The sequence below is a fragment of the Mustelus asterias genome, chromosome 20 (assembly GCF_964213995.1).
Source record: "Mustelus asterias chromosome 20, sMusAst1.hap1.1, whole genome shotgun sequence".
NCBI lineage: Eukaryota > Metazoa > Chordata > Chondrichthyes > Carcharhiniformes > Triakidae > Mustelus > Mustelus asterias.
Genome location: NC_135820.1, coordinates 51,215,297 through 51,233,515, shown reverse-complemented (window position 1 = coordinate 51,233,515; position 18,219 = coordinate 51,215,297).

Below are 18,219 nucleotides of genomic sequence, written 5' to 3'. Positions count from 1 at the left end.
AGACCCCGCCAGAATGAAGGGGGGGGGGGGCAATTGGGGTCCCCCAGGGGTTTGGGCGGTGGGGGGAGGTGGCCTGGGCATGGGCATCCTGGCAGTGCAGCCTGTGCCCCCTGGCACTGCCCAAGGGGCAAAGTGCCCATGCCCAGGGGGCACCTTGGCATTGCCCACTGGACATCAGGCAGTGCAAGGTGGTGGGGCCTATTGTGGGCGGGGCCTAGGGTGATCGGTGGGGGTAGGGGGCCCCACTGCCACTCTGCAAAGGGAATCGGTCTGGGATGGAGGGAGGGCAGCAATTGGGTTGGGCTGGGGGCATGGTCTGTCCGGGGTGGGCCTGCCTCCCGGGCAGGCGGGGGGGGGAGTCTGGAGGGGCAGGGCTGTGGGGGTCCCAGGCTGGCCAGTGATCAGGCTGGCCAGCAAACAGGGACTCTGACAGATTGGAGCCACTGTGCATGTGCAGAGTTCCAGAACTGTCAAACTCCAGTGCGAATAGCCTTGGGTTTTTAATGATATTCACGACTGGGACCTCTGCAGTGCAGAGAGTGCGGAGATTCAGGTGAGAAGCTGAACTGAGAAAACAGTCAGGATTTAGAACAGTTTTCCCGCCAATTTGGCACTTTTGGGAGAATTGCCCCGAGGGGATGTGTTATTCTGCCTCCCATTGAGTTAAATTTTACCAGGACACCTTAATGTCACAATCAGTCAAATGCTGCTTTGATAGCAAGGGCAATCAGTCTCACCTCCCCTCCTGGGTCAAAGAGTCATACAGTACTGAAGAGGCTGGTCGGCCCATCGAATTTGCACCGACAAAAACTACACTAAACCTATATCAATTCCCCTTTCTAGGACTTGGCCCATAGCCTTGAATGTTATGACATTTCAAGAACTCATCCATGTACTTCTTAAACGTTGTGTGGTTTCCCGCCTCTTCGACTCTCCCAGTCAGTGCATTCCAGACTCCCACTATCCTTGGGGTGAAAAGGTATTTTCTCAAATCCTCTCCAAAACTGCTGCCCCTCACCTTAACATTATGCCCCCTCATTATTGACCCTTCAACCACGGGGAACAGCTGCTTCCTATCCCCTCTGTCCATGTCCCTCATAATCTTATAACCTCAATCGGGTGCCCCCTCCACCTTCTCTGCTCTAAGGAAAATAGTAAGAAGTCTCACACCACTTCTGCTCCTTCATCAGATGAGTGGACGTTAGTTCACAAACACTAACCTCCACTCACCTGATGAAGGAGCAGCATTCCGAAAGCTCGTGATTCCAAATAAACCTGTTGGTCTTTAACCTGGTGTTGTGAGACTTCTTACTGTGCCCACTCCAGTCCAACGCTGGCATCTCCACACCAAAAAAAGACAACCTGAGACTATCCAGTCTCTTCATAGCTCAAATGTTCCATCCCAGGCAACTCCTGGTGAATCTTTTTTTCACCCTTTCCAGTGCAATCATATCTTTCCTACAGTGAGGCGACCAGAACTGCACACAATACTTCAGCTGTGGCTTAGCAAAGTTTTGTACAATCCAACATAACCTCCCTACTCTTATAATCAATGCCATGACTGATAAAGATATGTGTCTGCTATGCCTGCTTAACTACCCCATTAACCTGTCCTGCCACCTTCAGGGATCTGTGGACAAACATGTGTGGACAAGACAATTTCAGCTCATTTGAACATGTTCAGACCGAGGCTGTAATGAGGTCGAGCTGGATGGCTCTGGTGCAATAGGATGAATTACAAAAGAATGCCAAACTATCAGTTGTTATAGAATCCCCAGCTTGATGTAAATGCTTATTCTGAGGGAGATCGATAGCTCACATCCGAGATATCCACTCAAACTCACTGGTAGAAATAAATCATATTACTGACTCCCTGATTTATTACTGCTGGAGGGGAGTAGCTGGGATCACTGGTAAGGAAATCACAGCATTGCACCATCTCATTTTATATCAAGGCACTGTGAACACACAGTCCTCTGAGGCACACTCCATCCAAGACAGCTCTGAATGGGATCTGCATGTAATAATATCTAGATTGATGACTGCCAGTTTTGGTTCCACAGGGTTCCGGTTGATAAGCTGTGGCATCTGCAGCAAGGATAACTATTGCCAATGTGCATGATTGGGATGGGACTTTCGTTGGTAACAGTGACATGATACTTGTCCAAAGTGTTGCAAAAATATAGTTGATCCTTTGTTATAGCTATGCAGTCATCTAGGCTCCTCGACTACCATCACCACATACTATCCCACATTTTATAACTGTGATTACACTGTACAGAAGAGGCAGGACAAACCCAACCACTATCAATGGGCCAATTACTGCCCCATCAGTCTACTTTTGATCATCAATAAAGTGATGGAAGTGCTCATCAACTGTGCTATCAAGTGGTACTTGCTTAGCAATAACCTGTTCACGGACACTCAGTTCGGGTTCTGCCACGGTCACTCAACTACTGACCTCATTACAGCCCTGGTTCAAATATGAACAAAAGGGTAAAATTTCAGAGGTGAGGTGAGAGTGACTGTCCTTGACATCAAGGCTGAATTGGACCGAATATGGCACCAAGGAGCCCTAGCAAAGCTGGAGTCAATGGGAATAAAGGGGCAAAACCAGTACTAGTTGGAGTCATCCCAAGCACAGAGGAAGATGGTTATGATGATTAGAGGTCAATCATCTCAGTTCCAGGACATCACTGCAGGAGTTTCTCAGGATAGTGTCCTTGGCCCAACCATCTTCAACTGCTTCATCGATGACCTTCCTTCCACCATAATGCCAGACATAGGGATGGTCGTTGATTACTGCACCATGTTCAGCACCATTAGCGACTCCTCAGATACTGAAGCAATCCATGTCTAAATTCAGCAAGACCTGCACAATTACCAAGCTTGGGTTGACAAGTGGCAAGCAACTTGCCCCTTGTCAACACAACTGACAAGTTGCACACAACTTGAGTGCAACAATGATCATCTCCAACAAGAAAAAATGTAACCATTGCCTCTTGACATTCAGTGGCCTTACCACCATTGAATCTCCCATGAACAACATCCTGGGTGTTACCATTGACCAGAAACTGAACTGGACTAGCCATATTGGCTACAGAGACTAGGAATCCTGCGGTGAGGAACTCAACTCCTGTTTCCCTGAAGCCTATTCACCATCTGCAAGGCACAAGTCAGGAGTGTGATGGGATGCTCTCCACTTGCCTGGATGAGTACAGCTCCAACAACACTCAAGAAGCTTGACACCATCCAGGACAAAGTAGCCCATTTGACTGGCACCACATCCACAAACACTCACTCCCTCCGCTACCAACGAACAGTGGCAGCAGTGTGAACTACCGAGAAAGTGCACTGCAGAAATTCATCAAGGTTCCTTGGATAGCACCATCCAAACCCATGGCTGCTACCATCTAGAAGGACAAGGACAAAAGTACAATGGGAACATCACCACCTGGAAGCCTTCTTCCAAGCCACCCACCATCGGGAACTGAAATTATATCACCATTCCTGCACTGTCATGTGGTCAAAATCCTAGAATGCCCTCCCTAACGTATCTACATGCACTGCATTTTACATCTCTACTATTACCATTGATTGCTGATTTAACACAAAGTCTAAAATACTCCCACTGAGAGTTGCAGTCTTGTTCTGAACCACTTCAGTGTGGCACAGTGGCACAATGGTTAGCACTGTTGCCTCACAGCGCCAGGGTTCCAGGTTCAATTTCAATCTCAGGTGACTGTGTGGAGTTTGCACATTCTCCCCGTGTATGTGTGGTCTTCCTCTGGGAGCTCTGGTTTCCTCCCACAGTCCAAAGATGCGCACTTTAGGTAGATTGGCCATGCTAAATTGACCCTTAGTGTCAGGGGGCTTGGCAAGATACATAGGTAGGGTTATGGGGATAGAGCCTGGGTGGGATTGTTGTCAGTGCAGGCTCGATGGGCCAAATGGCCTCCTTCTGCACTGTAGGATTCTCTGATTCTAGGTTTAAATTGCAGAAAATCAGCAAACATTGGAATTCTTATGCTTAGAGCAAAGCTTGCATTGTGTGTGATTTGTATGTGGGGATATTCCTGTGGGGGTATGAGTGAGAAGGTAATGAAGATCTAGATCAGACTATTCTTAAGCTTCGGATGTCTTGTGGCTTCACTTTACCTTATTCCCTGTATGCATTTATATAGAAGGACGTCCAGGGTGACCTCCTCTCAGAGAGTGCCCTATTCCATTTCAGATCTGTTCCCGTCTACTGTGCCACCTTTCAAGTGGGGATGTGAGACAGGTGGTTGGGATGTTCAAGTGCCATGCACCTTGGGTAATTGCCCATTCAATCAGTGCCCTGCCTCACTCACGTTAATTTTCGAATAGAGTCACGGAAATTATCGTAAATTAATAGTATTCCCATCTACTCTTTTTGCCAATTGTGTGCCCTATGCAGCCTCTGGGAAAGCTAAGGAAGAATTTATTCCACATGCACTGATTTTTAGTTCTCGCATAAAGTCCTTGAAAGGCCAATGATGCACCAGAGTCCACCCTTCTCTATTTAGCAAGATCCTAAGTGTTAGGTCCCACTCCAGGCACTCACTTTGAATTCAAGATGAAGGCTGAATGACCAGTGAGAGTTGTGCGAGTCCATTTTATGTGAACAAAAGCCTTGTGGTGTTCTGGCGCTGGCAGTTCAGTAATCTGCCTTAGGTTCCGAGATGGCTTACATGATTGATGGCTTATATGAAATCTCGATCCCACTGTACTGAAGAGATTGTGTTCAATTGAAGCGTATCAAAAATCATTAGTGGTCATTTTTTTCCAATTCCTCAGAACTTTATGATTCCCTGGGTAAAATGTAGTACACAGATTGCATTGATTTAATGGTATTTTTGTGTCATGAAATCACAGGATCAATCGCATAACTGTAGTTTGTGTCAAACTGATACACTCTCTGGCCACTTCTCAGCTTGATAAAGATTACCAAGAGCAGCAGATTTGACATCTTCAGCTCCTCACTAACTATAGTCTAACTGCAACTGATGTAAATCCGGCTTTCAAGTTTCTACTGTCAGAAAACAGAGTAACTCTTCCTATAAACTTATGTTTTCTGTCTTTCTCATTAAAGTTTAAAGTTTATTTATTAGTGTTACAATTAGGCTTACATTAACACTGCAATGAAGTTACTGTGAAAATCCCCTCGTCGCCACACTCCAGCGCCTGTTCGGGTACACTAAGGGAGAATTTAGTCTGGCCAACGCGCCTAACCAGCACGTCTTTCGGACTGTGGGAGGAAACCGGAGCACCCGGAGGAAACCCACGCAGACATGAGGAGAACGTGCAAACTTTGCACAGTGACCCAAGCCGGGAATCAAACCCGGGTCCCTGGCGCTGTGAGACAGCAGTGCTAACCACTGTGCCACCAGAACAAAACAAATGTCATTCTGGATGGTACTGGCATGTGAAGTCAGGCTGCAGTTCTGGCAGAATTTTCTTGTAGTCTGGATCTCCAAAACATTTCAGTATGCCTGGTATGATCCATGCAAGCCTTTAATTGTGGTCAATTTAACACTTCCAGGAATATTCTGCTGACTTTACACACTCTCAAGCATTTTGGGAATCAATACAATTTGCTCCTCTGGGTGAATTTTCCACTTTAGGTTTGTTTGTGGATGGCGGACTACTTTAAGGTTGTGAACCTGATCGCCCAATCAGACTGCTGGGAAAATCTTCCATGAGCCATCCAAGTAAGAGTGCACCTCTGTGATGGCCGTCCAGTTAAGGATGGCGAGCGGCGGGAGGCAGGAGGGTGATTCAGCTCACATCAATTGCAAGGGTAGCAGATGGCTTTCATCAGCTGGAATGTTGCCACCATTCATGCCAGCGGGATATTTCCATCCCTGCTGCAGTGAACAGAGATTTGTCAGGCCGCCAAATTCTCCGACCTCGCTGCAGTGGGAGCACAGCATGAATGGCCGGTAAGATCGCACCCACAGATTCTGTAGTGAAAGCGCTGCTGAGATGAGTGGGCTGAGAGGGGGCAGAGGTATGAGATGGCTGGAGGAAAGCACGGCAGCCACTTCTTCACCATCAGCATTATCCGTGATAAAAGTCTGCAGGAAGTAAACCACAGATGATCTCAGTCTTGGCGATTTGCATCCTTAATGCCAGATTGTGCACTGCTTTCACTCCCCACATTTATGCTGATTAGTCTGCCTTCTTAGTCACAGATCGTCTTCTGGGTTGCACTGGAGCTGATGGTGCAACATGTGGGCGGCATGGTGGCACAGTGGTTAGCACTGCTGCCTCACAGTGCCAGGGACCTGGGTTCAATTCCGGCCTCGGGTGACTGACTGTGTGGAGTTTACACATTCTCCCTGAGTCTGCGTGGGTTTCGTCTGGGTGCTCCAGTTTCCTCCCACAGTCCAAAGATGGGCTGGTTAGGTTGATTGGCCATGCTAAATTGCCCCTTAGTGTCAGGGGGATTAGCAGTGTGAATACATGGCGTTACGGGGATAGGGCATTTTGGTGGTACAGGCTCGATGGGCTGAATGGCTTCTTTCTGCACTGTTGGGATTCTATGATTTTGTGATTCTATGCACCCCCTGGGTGGGCACAAGGCTTCCAAAGCATCACCACCAGCTGTACCCACAAACAAAATTCACACCGTAATGTTTAATTAATAATTAAATAGATGGTTACAGGATGCTGCAAAATGAATGGTCCTGAAAGTTAAATCTGCTCAATGTGAGGCTCCCTAATACATCAAGATCAGTCATATATTGAATAGATCTGACTTAGAGATGTATAGGACAAACAAACCTGGCTAGGGACAAAAGCCAAGGCAGCTGACAGACATCAGGGCAATTGCCACTATTCTGATAAGATCTCTGACGCCCCCTTTTCCAAAAATGAACAGTCTTAGTTCCCGTTTTTGAACACTCCATGTTAACAAGGAGTAAGGAAAAGAAGATGGAGAAGAAGAATTCATATAACATAGGATGAGAAGAAAGATTTCTGATTTGAAGAAGCCTGGTTTTCTTCAAAAGGTTTGTTTAATTTACTCAATGCTTGACCTGCTTTTCTCTACATTCACCAATATTCTGAGGTCAAGTCAACACAGCTGGGCTTTAATCATAGCCAGACTTTTATTCCTGTGGGCATTGGATGCAGAATGTTCTATATGTGAATGAACAAAACATTGCAGTTCTTCCATTTTAATCTGAATGGAAAGCTACTGTTTGGATGGCTATGGGGGATTGTCAGTAGATCTCTCTGTGGGCCTCGTATAGTACAAGTTCCCCCATTAAGCGAGTGGAGGCTCAACCAATAAGGAAAGAACAGTGGGAGGTTTAAAGCCAGCTGGCTCCATTCAGGCTGGCAGTCAAAGGATCCTGGAGCTTGACCTGTACGCTGTAGCCACCATGCAGTGCTTTATAGACAGGAACTTTGGATTGCGGACACTTAGCAAACTGGAAGAGGTCTTCCAGCAATTCGCAGAGGCCGGGATACAACTGAAAAGGGAAAAATATGTCTTCCAAGCAAGTGCCATGACCTATTTGGGCTATGTAATGGATGACAAGGGCCATCATCCAGCGGACAACAAGGTGAGAGCCATTAAAGAGGCACCAACTCCAAGGAACCCACAGAAATTGAGTCCTTCCTGAGGTTAGTGAATTATTACGGGAAGTTTATTCCAAATTTGGCTTCTTTTCTTCCTTGCATGCCCCACTATGGAAACATCAAAGGTGGTCTTGGGGCCCCGCAGCTGGAGGCTTTCAACAGCATTAAACAAAAACTTCCACTATCTAATTTATTGGTCCATTTTGGTCCCAAAGAGGACCTCATCCTGACATGCGATTCATCCCCTTATAAGGTTGGGGCAGTATTGGCACAGCACTGGAACAGTGAAGTCTATTGAGTACACATCTAGGACCATTTTGGACGCTGAACAGAGGTATTCCCAAATCAAGAAAGAGGAATTGGTAGTTGTCTTCAGCGTTAAAAAATTCCATCAATATGTCTTTGGTAGATGCTTCATCATACTAACTGATCATAAATCACTGCTTGACTTTTTGAAGAAGAAAAGGAAGTATGCTCCCTTGCCTCTGTCTGGATGCAGCATTGATCCTTGTTATTGGCGGATTATGAATACCTCCCAAAAAACTGCCCCCGGACCCGGATAGCTAACACCGATGCAGAGTCATCTGCTGTCGCCCATAGGCCCGGCTTTGTTACAAGTTGTGGAAGAGGTCGTGTTAACCCTCAATTTTGTGGACACTTTGCTGGTGTCTGCAAGGCAAATCAAGGCCTTGAAGCAAAAGGACCCAGTCCTGTCTAAATTAAAGAAACATTATACATGTGGGATTCAGAGGACAGCCCTCAGATGAAATGACAACTACTTGATGAAGAAGGATGAGCTTCGTGTTGGGGATAACATCATCCTTTGGGTTCGCGCATAGTTGTTTCTTGCCCATTGCAAGATCTGAAACTTATGGACTTACACCATGGCCACCCTGCTAGCTAGGAGCCATGTACGGTGACCTGTTCTTGAATCTGACACTACCAATTTGTGTGTTTGGCCCTCTCTCCACTCACATTGTCTGTACCTTTAAGACTTGATTACCTGTAAAGACATGCATTCCAACCATTATCTTGTAAATTGAGTTTGTGTCTGTATATGCCCTGTTTGTGAACACAAGTCCTAACTCACCTGATGAAGGAGCGAGACTCCGAAAGCTTGTGCTGCCAAATAAACCTGTTGGACTTTAACCTGGCGTTGTGAGACTTCTTACTGTGTTTACCCCAGTCCAACGCCAGCATCTCCACATCATCACTACCAATTTGGTCAGACAGAGTGAGTCATGCCAGGAGAAGCAAAAAAACCCCTCCCTCCAGCGCTTCCTTCAGAAGGTCTCCAATGCACTTCACACCCCCTGATCCAGTCCTGCCTTCGATCAACCCCAGGCCGATTGCCAAGTGGTCATAAATGCCCTCCCATAGCAGGGGTGCTGGGGAAGAAATGGACTTGAGGTGGGATGGATGTTATGATGACCACGGGGATCGTCAATAGATCTTCCCATGAGCCCGGTAGAGTACGAGCTATTAAGTGAGTACAGACTTGCAACGGGGGTGGTGGGGGGTTTAAAACCAACTTGTTCCACTCAGACCGGCAGTCAAAGGACTCCAGGGCTGACCTGCACCCTGTAGCCGCAGAAGTGGTACTTTATGCATGTTGTATATGAAAGGTGATGGAGATGGAAGACTGGCCTTGGCGAGGTTACTACAGCTACAATTATCCCACAGTAAGATTGGCACAGCAGTTACAGTCGCTTAGAGCCTCAGAATGACATGAGGAAACTAACCATCAGCCCTAAACGAGTTAGTTAAGTCATTTTTGTGTTTGTTCTGGTTGCTGTACATTTGCTTGAATGAGGCATCCCTGCAAATGTTCCAGATTAATTTAATTGGGAAGAGTTAATCAGTTCAGATTTTGACATGAATTGACACCAAGGCAGCAAATTCCCCAGATACTTTCGGGGCTAAAATATCTCCAAAGTTAGCCCAGGATTAGAACAAGACTTCATTTTTGCAAATGAGTTGAAGCTTGTGCTAGTCAGTCAGTTGGGATTATGCAGAGCAAAAGGAATGTTGTTTTGTATCTGTCTGTCCAGCAGCTGATTAGGGATCTAGGTATGTCACACTTGCTGGTTCAGTGGTGTTGAATTCTCCTGTAAATAAATAGCATGTCACACCCAAAATTACTTCCATTGCCCAATTCTACATATTTGATAGCCTAGGTCAGGGGATGAGAGTGCAACCCCTTGACATTTTTCAATGCTTCTTTCCCAATGCTTCTACAATTTTTCAGTAAGTAGATGATTTACACTTCAGTGAGATGAAGCCACAGTGAAACTTTGTTATTTTCTAGCATGCAGAGCAATTGTTAAATAAATGAAGTAAGATACAGGAAGTGGGGCTGAACCATGACTGGAAAGTTTGGGGAGACAAAAGAATACTTGGTAAAAAATACTCATTTTTGAGAAGGTTTTTAAGGATAGGGTGAAAAAGTGGAGAAGAAACAGCCTGAGAGTATGACTGAGATACGCCTTTCAAATCTGATTCCCACTGTATCATTTTTATAACATTTACATACATTTATTATATTTATTATGCATTTATTATACATTTATGTACATTACATTATAACATTCATCATTCTATCTCAATGGCAATCTTCACAACACCAAATAAACCTGTTGGGACTTTAACCTGGTGTTGTTAAAACTCTTACAATCTTCACAAAACCAATTGTGAAGCTGCCTCCCTGCTACATTCAATAGCAACACTTTAGGTGGAAACTTGTGGAATAAGATTTACTGGAAGGTTAAATTTGGGTCTTAAGTAATGTCAACAGAAACCATGACCAGAGAAAGAACCTCTATTATTGGCCTTAACTAGTTGTGATTGATTTTATAGATAACTCACTTCTCTTCACAATCAACCTCGAAGCCATTGTTTTATTGAACGTAACTCAACTCTAGCCATTTGGAGAGTGCTGATTTGTCAATACTGACAATTTCTAAATTAAATTCTCTTTATTGTTTATTAATTAAAATTTAGTTTACTGACAATTCCACATAAACACTAATAAGATAAATGACCAGAAAATCTGCTTTATTTAGTAGTGCTAATTGAAACATAAATGTTGACTGCGACACCAGGAGAACTTTCCTCTTCTCTGGAAGTGCCAAGATTCTTTGATGTCTATCTGAACAGACAGTTTAATGGCTCACCCAACAGTACAGCAAGGATCTGTCAGTATCCATCCAGCACAAATGATATGTCAGAGTAGAATGTGTGCTCTTGAGTTAGTCTTGAATCACGACTTTGTCACTGTACAACCACTGAAACAAGCTGGCAGTTTGCTGTGACTGCAGAAAAAGATGATAGACTGAGGTACTGAATGGGGGTGATTTTCCAGCACTTCTGCACAGTATAACCCGGGGAAACAGCAATGACTGCCCACGGTATAGAGGAGGCATCATTGAATTGAGGTAGGGTGGAGCAGGTCAGTGGAAGCATAATATCAATAGTACATGGATGAACATTTGTCATGAAATCACAGCTTTTTTTAAAAAATTACTTTTTTAAAAAAACACCTTCAACTGAAACTCTGTAATTTGAAGTGAGGCTGCACAAACTGCTTTAACAATGACGTGGAGTTGTCGGCGTTGGACAGGGGTGGGCACAATAAGAAGCCTCACAACACCACAACACTTCTTAAAAATGTGAGACCACCCTCCAAGGTGAAGGTGAGAAAAGCAAACATGGTCCCTAGTGGATGGATGGAAGAATGTTATCTCATGTTGGTTCCTACTTGAAATGTGTCAAGTATTTGTGAGTTGAAACATCAAAATGACTGCAGCAGACCTGGTCATCAAATTCCTTTGGAATATACACCTGCCGCGGGGCTTTAAGAATTGAGTTTTACAAAGGTAAGGGAGACCATCAGAGAGATCTTGGGAAAAGATTTCAGCGGGGAAACAGACTGATCGGAGAATCCCAATAGTGCAGAAGAAGGCCATTCGGCCATCAGGACTGCACCGACTCTCTAACAGAGACCATAAGACCATAAGATATAGGAGCAGAATTAGGCCATTCGGCCCATTGAATCTTCTCCACCATTCAATCATGGCTGATATGATTCTCATCCCCATTCTACTGCCTTCTCCCCGGAACCCTTAATCGTCTTATTGATCAAGAAACTATCTATCTCTGTCTTAATGACACTCAATGACCTGGCCTCCACAGCCTTCTGTGGCAATGGGTTCCACAGATTCACCACCCTCTGGTTGAAGGGAATTGCACCGAGGCCCTACCCCCATATGTATGTATTCACCCCACTAATCACCTGAACTAACCACACATCTTGGGACACTAATGGGCAACTTATCATGGCCTATCAAACTAACCTGCATATCTTTGGACTGTATGAGGAAACTGGAGCACCTGGAGGAAATCTATACAGACACGGGGAGAATGTGCAAACTTCACACACAGTCACTCAAAGCCAGAATTGAACACGGGTTCCTGGTGCTATGAGAAAGCAGTGCTAACCATTGTGCCACCTTGCCACCGAAGAATAACATAGAAAGTAAGGAGCAGATAAACCATAACTTTCTCTCTATCCCAGAAATAAGCGCAGCACCCAGTTCAAGAAATCAGTATAACAAAGATCTTGCAGCATGTTCCTCATCTGCCTGCACTAAGGAATTGGATAACCTAATCGGCCGCAACATTTAACAATCTAAGTCTCAAAGACAAGCTAAAGGACTTCTGACAGTTTATTATTTAATGGGCAGAGAGCTGGCATTGGGGATGCAGAATTATCAAAACACCTTTTACGCCGTTGGGATTTCCTGTTCCGATTATGCCCCCCCCCCCATCCCCCTCCCATCAATGATGTAATGGGGTTCCGGCCATGAAAGGTTGGGAAGCCTGTTACCATACATCATAATATCATTAGCGGGCTCCCCCACTCTATTATCCACTCACATTAGATAATAGCCACCCCACCCCCTCAGCTGACTGCCATGTCACAATCAGTGGAGTTTACAACAGCTTTTGACAAACGGAGACTTGATGAAGACAATCCATCCGGTGTGCACAGCTAAGTACTGCCCCTGGAGGTAGAGGGGACACTGCCAGAGTGCAGTGTCAGGGAAGATGGCTTCCAGTGGAGGTGGGGTGGGAGGGGAGTTCCCTGTGTCTACTGGGGCGGGGAGGTGTTGTGGGGTGGGGTGATTCGCTTAGGGGGAGGGCACAGACCCATGTCCATGGGGATGGGGGAAGGGTTGCATTTTACTCATGTTTAGATCGGGGCAATTTGAAATGTCTGCTGGGATTTATCTTCACCTAGTGACAAAAACTATGGTGGGCTACACATCACTTTTCTTGCCTGTGTTAAAAAAATGGAAAATTCCGCCCTAACTTTCTTTAATTCTGACACCTCTGTGCGATATTGTGTCTTTTATTATTTTTCTTCTCGGGTTTATTGGCTATTGAACTTGTTCTTTCTGTGACTCAGGAAAAGTGTGTGATTGGCTCCTTACTGTTCACTGCATCGGTAGTAAAAAATACATTTGGATTTGAAAATGCATCCGGTGGGCGGGGGGGGGGGGGGGGCTGTGCATGGGGGAAGCAGGGGTTGGGGGGGTCGTAACTTAGAAACCTTTGTTGCAACCAGCTGAGATGGTAGAATAGACAGGAGTCAGTTCCCTCCTCCTCATCTGGTGTGATGTTCGTGTACCTTTTAGAAAGGTTTTTTTAAAAATCCTGTTCTCTGCAGTTGTAAGCAGACACTTTTCAGTTTGGTTTCATTGCTACCAAGTTGTCTACTTCAATAGCTTAAATGGGGTCTGATTATTTTAACTTTGGGTTGTGTTAAGATCATGCATTGTTTAGGAGGACAGTCATGCGTTTTTGGACAGTTTTTCTTTCCTTTCCAGTGAGTTTAAGATTTAATTTTTCTGTTTGGCTGCAGTTAGAGTTGCGTTTTTAGAAGGGACAGCAGGCTGAAAAGAAGTGTTTCTGTCTCTCTCTGTTTTGTTTGGAAAATCTGCTGGTTATCTGAATGCCTTTCTGAAGGGGAGAATCTGCAGTTGGTGGTTTGACCAGAGTCTCTCCCTGTTGTTCTGACTTCAAACTGTGCTGAGTGTCAGGAGACCCACAGCATTTCTCCAAAGGACTCAAGTTCAGTATCACGTGAGCATTAGTCTTTGCTGTATTAAACCTGTGAAAGGGTCTTTTGTCTATGGGATTGGTTTGATTGGAAAGCATTAGCTATATTTGTTAAGGGTTATACATTATGGCGGTTGTTTTGTTTCTTGTTTGTAATTGATAAAAATTCTTGCTAATTTTCATATTATACATGTTAACTATATTCTTAAATAAATTTTGTTTGATAAAAGCTCCCTAGTGGGTCATTTGAATCGTACCCGAGGTGAAACATATCATGCTTATCCTAACCAAATTCAAGATGCAAAACCTATGATCCAGGCAGGCTTAATAAAACTCTTGGGGTTTCTACCTGAACTATAACACTGGTCATAACACATTGTAAATACGTTTCATTATAAATTGCTTAATCTATTTATTCAAATGATGCATCAAATATATTCACACACACGCTATTTTTAAAAAACGTGGTATCTTGGACCAAGAGCAAACATCGTAACAGATGCTTGGGAAAGTCTTTGGCCTGATGCCCTGAATCATTTTGCAATATCCAACTAACATGCTCCAAATGAATGTTCAGAAAACCCTTTGGACTTCAATCTGACAAGCCCATGGATGTTTTCCATTGTGCCTTGGGATGTGGACTCTATCATGGTAACTGCTACTGAATCACTTTGAATGTCTTGGGATTGCTCTGCATGTGTCGGTGGTTGACTTCCTCAGCCTTTTATATTAACACGTTCAAAAAGCCTAGTTAATATAAAATATAAACACCAACAGAAAGTTCACAGATTCCGGCTTTATATCATTTACAAACAAGCTTAACAATGATTGGATAAGATTAAATGTTTGATTTATCGTTCTGACCACAAATGTAACTTTGCATTTGAAGCTTTATTAGACCACCCTCACTCTGGAATACTATCTACACCACTTCAAAGAGTTTTCCACAATGCTTTCTCCATTAAGGGAGTAGTTGCCCCAAAGATTGATTGTTTATTTATTGATGTTGAATAATAAGAATGCTTTTTATTTGAAATGCAAAGTTTTGGATTACATCCAATATGAAGACAGAGCAGTTTATTGTTCAGCTACTTGAGTCATGCACGTATGTTCTGTGACCCATAGCAGTTTCAAATTGCCAGTCCATTTATAAAACAGGTCTATTTTCCTGAATTAATCTTTTTATATTAATTAAGAGGTTAAATTGTATGGTATGATTTAAATGTGATGTTTTTCACATGCCCAATTTCCAAATGAGATATATTTAATTGGCTAGGATTCACCCATATCTCGGAACACATTTGGAAGACTGGAAGGTTTGAATTATAAGGAGAAGCTGGATAAGCTGGGACTTTTTTCCCTGGAGTGTAGGAGGATGAGGGGTGACCTTATAGACGTTTATAAAATCATGAGGGGCATAGATACAGTGAATAGCCAAAGTCTTTTCCCCAGGGTAGGGGAGTCCAAAGCTAAAGGGTATAGGTTTAAGATGAGAAGAGAAAGGTTTAAAAGGGATCTGAGGGACAACTTTTTCACACAAAGGGTGATGTGTATATAGAATGAGCTGCCAGTGGAGGAGATGGAGCCGGGTACAATTACAACATTTACAAGACATTTGAACAGGTACATGGATAGGAAATCTTTAGAGGGATATGGACCAAATGCAGGCAAATGGGACTTGTTCAGTTTAGGAAATCTGGTCGGCATGGACCAGTTGGGCTGAAGGGTCTGTTTCTGTGCTGTATATTGCTATGACTCTATGACTCTCTAAAGGGGGAAAGAACTATTCACCCACTACACATCGCAGTTTACAGGTAATTTTCCCCACATACACAACCTGCAGGTAATCTCTGGACATAGCCTGGCAAATTTATTACAATAGAGTTTAACATATGGCTTGCAAATTACAGATGCGCATTCTTGGTAGTTTGATTTGATTTGACTTGATTTATTATTGTCACATTACTAACATACAGTGAAAAGTATTGTTTCTTACAGACAAAACATACCTTTCATAGAGAAGGAAACGAGAGAGTGCAGAAGGTAGTGTTACGGTCATAGCTAGGGTGTAGAGAAAGATCAACTTAATGCAAGGTAAGTCCATTCAAATGTCTGACAGCAGCAGGGAAGAAGCTGTTCTTGAGTCAGTTGGTATGTGACCTCAGACTTTTGTATCTTTTTCCCAAAGAAAGAAGGTGGAAGAGAGACTGCACTGCACCCAGCTTTTTCACCTCCAGTTACTGTTATATTTGGCACAACTCAGGCTAAGCACAAAAACTGACATTGTTACAATATCCTCTACAATTTTGAATTTTCTTTTTCATAAGTCATCCAACACTTCAGCGGAAATAATCGTGAGGTGGCTGTTGCTGGGAGTTTCAATGAGTGTTCTTAACTATCAACTCATTTCAGCAGAACATTCGGCTTTCACTCTGACGGTTCCTATAATGATCACCAAATAATACTTTCACAATTTGGGGTATGGTAATGGCACGCTTAGAATTTGCTGGGTCATGGGATAATAATTAACACACATACTTAGATAAACATTTCCCGACTTTTTGCAAACAGGTTCCAGTAAATTTAACATTGTAGTTCTGTACAGCTTTTACAAAATTATTATTTTGTTGATATAAAGATAAGACCACATGTTAAGGCCATCAACATGTATTTCAACAACACCCTTCAAGTAGCAAAAAAGTCAAGACACTCTACAGGTGCATTGAAGCAATAAAGACTGTACCACAAAAGGAGGCATTAGAGCAGAAGATCGAAAGCTTGGTCAAATAATTGAGTTTTAACGAGCATCTTAAAGAAGGATAGGTAGAGGAAATTCCAGAGCTCACGACCTTGCCTGCTGAGGACGTAGCCATAGCAGGAGAAATAAGCAATAGGCCTGAATTGGAGAAGTGCTTGTAGGGCTGGAGGGAGTTACTGGGACAGGGAGGGGGTCCCCATGAAGGGATTTGATACAAGAATGAGAATTTTAAAATCCAGGCATTGCTTAAGTGGGAACCAAGGTATGATGGGGAGACGATGACACAGGAATCATGGGTAAATGGGACTTCGCGCAAGTGAGAGCATGGGCACCAGAGTTTTAGATTATCTTAAGTTTAGAAAGGATGGAAGATGTCAAGCCATTGAGGATGTATTGGAATAGATAAACCTTGAGGATAAGAGTTTCAGCAACAGATGAGCTGAGGCAGGAATAGATCTGGGCAATGTTATGGAGATCGGCAGTCTTAATGATGTTGTATATATAATATATACTATATATATTTATATGCTTGGCAGCTCATCTTGGTCAGACTCAGACACATGCTGGGGAAAGAGATGCAGTCAGTGACTAGGGAACAGAATTCGTGGAAGATAATGGCTTTGGTCTTTCTAATATTTAGTTGGAGGAATTGTTTGATCATGAAGAACTCTATGCCCAACAAGCAGATGAACAGTGTGGAGACAGCGGAGGCGTGTAAAGAGGTGGTGGTGAGACACAGCTGGGTGTTGTCAGTCTAAGCTGACAATGGGCTGGTCCCTGACCCCTCCTCAGCTAACATGTCATTGGCAAGCCCACCCATTAACCTGACAGCTATCCCAACACAATTTAACAGTGGGAGCAATGTTAATTTCTTCAAGATGAAATCTCTGCCCTATCTCAGAGGCAGACCATAAGACATAGGAGCAGAATTAGGCCACTCAGCCCATTGAGTCTGCTCCGTCATTCAATCATGGCTGATATTTTTCTCATCCCCATTCCCCTGCTTTTTTCCCATAACTCCTGATCCCCTTATTAATCAAGAACTTATCTATCTCTGTCTTAAAGACACTCAATGAACTGGCTTCCACAGCCTTCTGCAGCAAAGAGTTCCACAGATACACCACTCTCTAGCTGAAGAAATTCCTCCTCATCTCTGTTTTAAAAGGATCGTTCCTTTAGCCTGAGGTTGTGCCCTCTGGTTCTAGTTTCTCCTACTAGTGGAAACATTCTCTCCATGTCCACTCTATCCAGGCCTCGCAGTATCTAGTAAGTTTCAATAAGATTCCCCTCTCTACCTTCTAAACTCCAACAAGTACAGACCCAGAGTAGAAGTAGAAGACCTGCCTCAAAGAGCTGCCAGTCAATGGGATGGCTGGCAGATCCATAGTGCTAACAGTGCCAGGGAGCAGTGGTCACAGCTGGGCCTGCATCCTGTCCCCAAAGAAGATGTTAGGTGTGTGTGTGTGTGTGGGGAGGGTGTGGGAGGGTAATTTTGCTGAGGTCAAGCTGGCAGGCTCCATCGAGGGAGGAGTGCAGGGAGCCTGGTTTGAAAGGCTGGGGTGGCTTTGGTAGAAGGAGGAATGCTGGTGATGGGCCCAAGCAAAGGAAGTCTCCTCCTACTTGCCCGACACCAGCTCTTTCAGCTCAAGCTGCTGGGCTTCCCGCATGGTGTGGACCTCCCCTTGCTGCGGGCAAAATATCAGGGGGTGCAATGAGGCCCATAAGTGGCTGTT